Genomic DNA, 6,309 nt, shown 5'->3' with positions numbered 1-6,309 from the left:
CCCTCAGATCAGCTAGTTGGCGCATAACTTCCTGAGAGCCCTCTGACGTGCTCGGAGTTCCCTAACTTCGGCTCAGGATGCAGCTAGTTGTTGCTGCAGAGCCTCGTTGGTCCTTCTCGTCCTATCCATAGCTTCTTCTAGTTCGCGGATGCGAACAGTGTTGAGATTAGAGTTGGCATCCACTTCTACAACTCGACCAATGGCTGCTTGACCTTGCTCGACGTTCCTGGCAATCCTTCAGACCATGATGGGCAGAACTCGGTCCACTGATCCTCCCTCGCTTATGTTGTAGAAGCTTCGGTCTCCATTGTAAGGTAAAGGCTGACCCTACTCCTCGCTCCATTGGTTCAAGGTTATTGCCCACATGGGAGTGGGACCTTGAAATGTCGGACGGGGGTTGGGGTTTGGAGCTACAGGGGGTAGGTTGTTAACTTCTGGCTCGGAGCTGGAGCTATCCGAAAAGCCTTCTGCATGGTGATCATCCAAAGGGATTGGGTGATCATCTTCTGGCTCCTCGTCGAGCCATTCTCCATTTCCTTGGTTTGGATAATACGGATCGTCGGGATGGTGGAAGCCATCCATTGCTATCTACGTGGGAATGGGGAAAGAAAGGTTAATAGACGTACTAATCTAGTATACTTATAAGATGGATTGTTATTAGTCGACCCAATACTTTCATAGTGCATACCAATTACATGTAACCGAAGAAAGATAGTCCTTCGAATAAGCGACCCTAACTTCAGATCCCCAATCAAAGAAGAACAAGAAATGAAGCAAAGGCCACATATTCTAAGTCTATAGCGCCCTAGTCACATGTAACTGTGGTGTATCCACTTAGCAACTATTTCCCTACCAGTAACGACCCTTTTAGTTATCACATATGTAGTTAGTCGAATGCAGAATACCCCTATAGTATTCTTGTTCTAACGTTCTTGTGGTAGTGTTGGTAAGTTTTTAGACTTGTTTCAACACCACAATCACTCTTAGGCTCATGCTAGTCACTCCTGGAAAAATGTAGTTGATCAGGTTACATCCCCCCAGATGTGACTATATGTCTCTAAGCATAATTGTGTTGTTCAACAATCTTAATACTTTTGTTCTGTTCTAGTATGATATTGACCCCTTTGTAGTGGTGAATGTGTATATATATATATATATATATATATATATATATACTTAATTAAATATTTTAGTATTTAGAAGTATATATTTTTGGTCAGAGTGTTTTAGTCCCGAAGTGTTTATAGTTCGTATATCTTTTATACGTTGATATACTTGATTCACTATAAACAATGCTTTGATACCAATCTGTCACACCCCAAAACCGAGAACGGCAGAATACGTTCTGGGGTGGAGAACGTCATGTACAGTATTATAACAATTGCATAATTGTAAAAACAAGCGACAACAACCATTACATTAATATAGTAAGTTTAATTACAAGCGTGTTCTGCATAGTTTGATAGACACCAAAAGTATAACAAAATAAAAGATGAGTCTCGTATATGCTCCATCTTCTCAAAAGCTGCACTAGTACTTGTCTATCTTTGACCTGAGGATACAAGTTATTTTGAAAATGAGTCTCAACATAAAGCTGGTGAGTTCATAAGAGTTTAGTGTCGTTGTTTGTATAAAAATATTTACAAACATGTAATATAAAACTGAAATTTATGTTTGTGAGTAACAGAAATCCCTAGAAAATCCTATATTTTCCAGAAATGTACATTTGTAAGTTAAATCCTTTGAGTGTGTAAAAGTATTTTCATTGAACCTTCAGTTATAAAAATAAAGTAATAAATCTCATTTAAGTAACATAGATGAGGAAAAGTTATGCCTGCTGACTGTAGTAGTGTTGAAAACTTCAATTAGTAATAGATATTTATTTACTTCGGGATATTAGCTTAGACTTTAAGTCTTAGTGTGTTAATTTGGATATGGATGTAACCCCTCATGTAACCAACTAAATGATAATAGAGAGCCTGATGACCTTCCCGGTCATACGTAGTGTAGTGATGTAGTGCCACCCTTGGGCCTAGTCGGCTCGGACTGTAGTTAACAGTCGGGATGTAATAGCGTCCGTCCTCTATAGATCCATACATGTAGTGTTGCTTTCCTTCCGGGAAGCCCCGGTCACATGGTGTAAGCGCGGTAGAGTGCCTTTTAGAAGGATAGTGTGTTATACTCTGGATTAGTGTATTCTCTTATGTTATAGTATAGTAGACTCTTAGTATAGTACATAGAGTGTTCTCTTATACGTGCATTAACTTGTAATAGTAGCAGTTATAGTGAGTATGGTAGTAATAGAGGTAACGAGCAGTAGTCTTAACTATACCTATTATAGTTAACTAGAGTGTGTGATTTCCTGCCTTTGATTAACAAAGGTATTGAATAAGATGAAGACTTTTATATCTAACACAAATATATATGATATATAACTAAGAAATCAACAACAGTCGGACGGATAACAGATACCCTAAGACCACATCAAACAAGAACAGGAAATAAGGCGAGCTATCGGTCCTAAGTCCTTCAAGTCTTACTTATATAAATATATTAGTGTAGATATATTTTAAAAGAAAAGTAGTTTAAAAACAGTTTGAAAATAGGTTAACAACAATTTAACCTTAAAAATGCATTTGATAATTATTTAAAACAGTTTTTGTCACACCCCAAAACCGGAACGGCGGAAACGTTCTGGGGTGGATGACGTCATGTCAAGTATAACAACACATTCATTATAGTAATCAAAGTACAACAAAACATTGCATTAATAGTAATAGTTTTATATGGCTCACATTACAATACGACGAAGTAATACAAGTAAATATAATAAGTACAGCATGGTACTAAGCTATCTTCATCAGAAGCTCCAGGGATGTACTTGTCTAATGCTGACCTGAGAATACAAGTTATTTGAAAAGCGAGTATCAACATTTTTACAAATGCTGGTGAGTTCATAAGCATTTAGTGGCATTTTATTCAAATAACTTTAATAACAGTGGTGGTTTCAGTGTATCGATTTCATTAGTGTCTTTTCCAGAAAATCCTACATTTTCTTTAATAAAAGCAGTCTTCTACCAAGACTGGATGGAGTTATGTGGTAAAAAGTAGTTTTTCCCTTAATCGCTATCGTTATCAAAATATAGAATTTGATTATTAAGAAAGCAGGAGAATTCACGGAAATAACATATGCCTCAGCAGTGAGAACTGCTGACTAAGGCAAAGGAATCATAGACTCCAGGAGAGTATCGAATGAACGACACGCCTGGCTCAGTCTTACAGAAAGAGACACCGACCCCAGACGGTACCAAATGAAAGGTACATCTAGTAAGGTCTAAAATAGTGAACACAGACCCCAGACAGTGTCGACTGAATGACTCGTCTAGCAAGGTCTAAAATAGTGAATACAGTGGATACAGTGAATACAGTGAATACAATTATTACAGTGAATACAGTGGATACAGTGAATACAGTGAATACAGACCCCACACAATACCAAATGAATGATACGTCTAGCAAGGTCTAAAACGGTGTGACTCCGAGAGTGGGTTTCCAGCATACAGTGTAAATTGCTGGTGAATTACCATTACCTTAAGGCCATGAATTATAAGGTAACCTGGGATACTCGTAACCATACTAACCGACACTAGAGTACCTGACGCCCTACAAGCGTCTATAAAAATGACATTTGTCACCCCTTGGCTTGGTGGGTCGTGGATTGTAGCTAGCAGTCAGGGTGCGGGGGTATCAATCCCGTATAGATCCATACACACAATGTCTGCTCTCCCTACAGGAGACTCTGGTTACCAACTAGACGACGGAGAAGGCCATGTCCCGAAGATGCATCCCTAATAGTGGGTAGTGGGTTTCATCTGTAAGTGCTGAATTAGAGGTAGAGACTCATAACTGGACTGACTAGAGTAAACCTATATGTCTATGCTCGTATACATAGTATATAACTAATGAATCAAACGACCTTCGGACGGCCATCCGATCCCACCAGACCACATCTCAACGAAGAAAAGGAAATAGGGCGGACAAGCCTTCTTAAGTCCTTCAATCATTACTTATATGCGTCTAAACAAGCACATACATACATCTAACTACGCTTCAGTGTGTAACAAGTGGATTCATATCGTGAAGTATAAGTGTACAGTGTGGAATAATCGAATCGTGAAGTATAAGCGTACCAAATGTAAGTGTATCACGAAGTAGAAGCGACAACAAGTGAAGTAGGAGCGTATCGAGTATAAGTGAAGTAGAAGCGATACCAAGTATAAGTGAAGTGGAAACGTATCACTAAGTAAGAGTGTGAAGAAGTATAAGCGTTTAGTAGGTATAAGTGTATCACGAAGTGGAAACGTTTTCGAGTAGGAGTTTAAACTAAGTAAAAACGAAGCAGTGGTATCTAACAAGTAAAAGTAAAAGTATCCGACATGAAAGAGAACTTTGATTTAAAACCTTGGAAAAACCTTTATACTTAGGAAAATCACAACTTGGTATTTGTTTGAAAACCTTTAGAAATTCTTTGGAAACCTTTCATAAATCAGTTTGAAATGAAACTTTGAATAAACAGTATAAGTAAGAGTTTTAAACAAGTGAAAACATTTTAGAAAACCATTTATAGTCATCCTACTCGGCAACACAGTTTACAGTGTGGTAAATCCTTGTGCATGCGGGTTATCAATTACATGTGATTGATATGATAACTGGCATGTTTAACTTGTATTCCCCCCCTATAAAACATGTAAAAACATGTAAAATGTTCATTCAGGGGTATGAACTCACCTGGTGTAAGTGGATCCGACGAAGGTGCCGGTTGGGTGCTCGGTGTCAAGTAAACACTTGGACACACTTAGTGACCTATTTAACACATGATAACATGTGTTCACATACAATTAGTACATTTAATACTAATTAAACAAGTATACACACTCTAAGGAGCAGAAAACACTTTGGTTAAGTGTTTGGGGTGTCCCGGGTAACATTTAAGGGCTTGAATGACTTAGGAATGGAATTTACACTCCAAGAGTAAACTCTATACACTTATTTTACGGAATTGGGACAACTCCCATGAGTTTACGGTCGTAAACTCATGGTGAGAGTGTTTTGGGGTGTTTAGAAGCCTCATATCAATTGTGGGATTTTCCTAGGTCCAAATATAAAAGGTGTGAATGGATTTATGGCATCATTTGGACCATTTGAGGAGTTTACGGCCCTAAGAAAGGGAGCTTACGGCCGTAAGCTCCTATACCCTCATTCTTTTGGTGTTTTGAAGTCTTAAATGGTAGAAGGTAAATTCCTAAGCATTTTTCCATGTCAAATGGGGAGTTTAGGGCACCAATTAACCCCTTTGTAGGAGTTTACGGCCCAGGTACCCTTCCATAAGGGGTTTACGGCCGTGAACTCCTTATGGAGTTGTTTTAATTGCTTTTAAGGTCCCTAGCTTGTTGTTGGTTGTTTCTAGAATTTAATCCAAGGCCATTGGTGTGTTTAAGGGCATTTTTAACACACAAATATGAGTGTACTCCCCATGAAGAGGAGTTTATGGCCCAAGCATGTTCTTGGGCAGTAAACTCATGTTTAATCTTCAAAAACCCGTTTCAAGGTGTTCTAAGTCCAAATATGTAAGCCTAAAAATCATATCTAAGCCTTAGGGGCAATTTGGAGGGGTTTTGGGGCTTAAAAACCCCATTAAATGGTGTTTACTGTCCAAGAGTGTTCTTGGGCCGTAAACACATCATTTTGTCCCTATTTTATGATTTAAACACGAATTTGCATGCTAGATAGGTTGTACAACAAGTTAGGATAGTTTACCTACTCATTTTGCGGCTCGAAATGGATGATTTTTGGCTCGAATTTAAGTTGTAGAGAGAGAGAGTGGGGAGAGTGTAATAAGTCTCCAATGGACTCCACTCACCCTTATATAGGGGATGGAGTTGGGGCTCAGTGGGATTCTACCCGATACTGTCGTTATACGGGGCTTTTGGTCGCACTCGATTTAGTGGTCGTAATAATAAAAACTAAATTTTTCTAAATTACTTTGGAAATGTAATTGAAGTGTTTTCATTTACTTTATTACGACTATAACGACATAAAAACATAAATAAATAAAACATTTATTTATTTAACGACGTCTTATTAACGGAACTTTTATACAGTGGAATATTCTATTAACGGTAACGGGGTAATGTAACGGAATAACTTTGGGTTGTCACATCATCCCCCCGTTAGAGGGAATTTCGTCCCAAAATTCAGGTCTATGCAAGGAAGTAGGTGTGAATGACCGAGTAGAGGTAAGAGGTTACT

Source organism: Lactuca serriola, chromosome 4, assembly GCF_051521515.1.
Source record: "Lactuca serriola cultivar US96UC23 chromosome 4, Lser_US96UC23_V15, whole genome shotgun sequence".
Taxonomy (NCBI): domain Eukaryota; kingdom Viridiplantae; phylum Streptophyta; class Magnoliopsida; order Asterales; family Asteraceae; genus Lactuca; species Lactuca serriola.
This window is presented reverse-complemented; position numbering follows the sequence as displayed.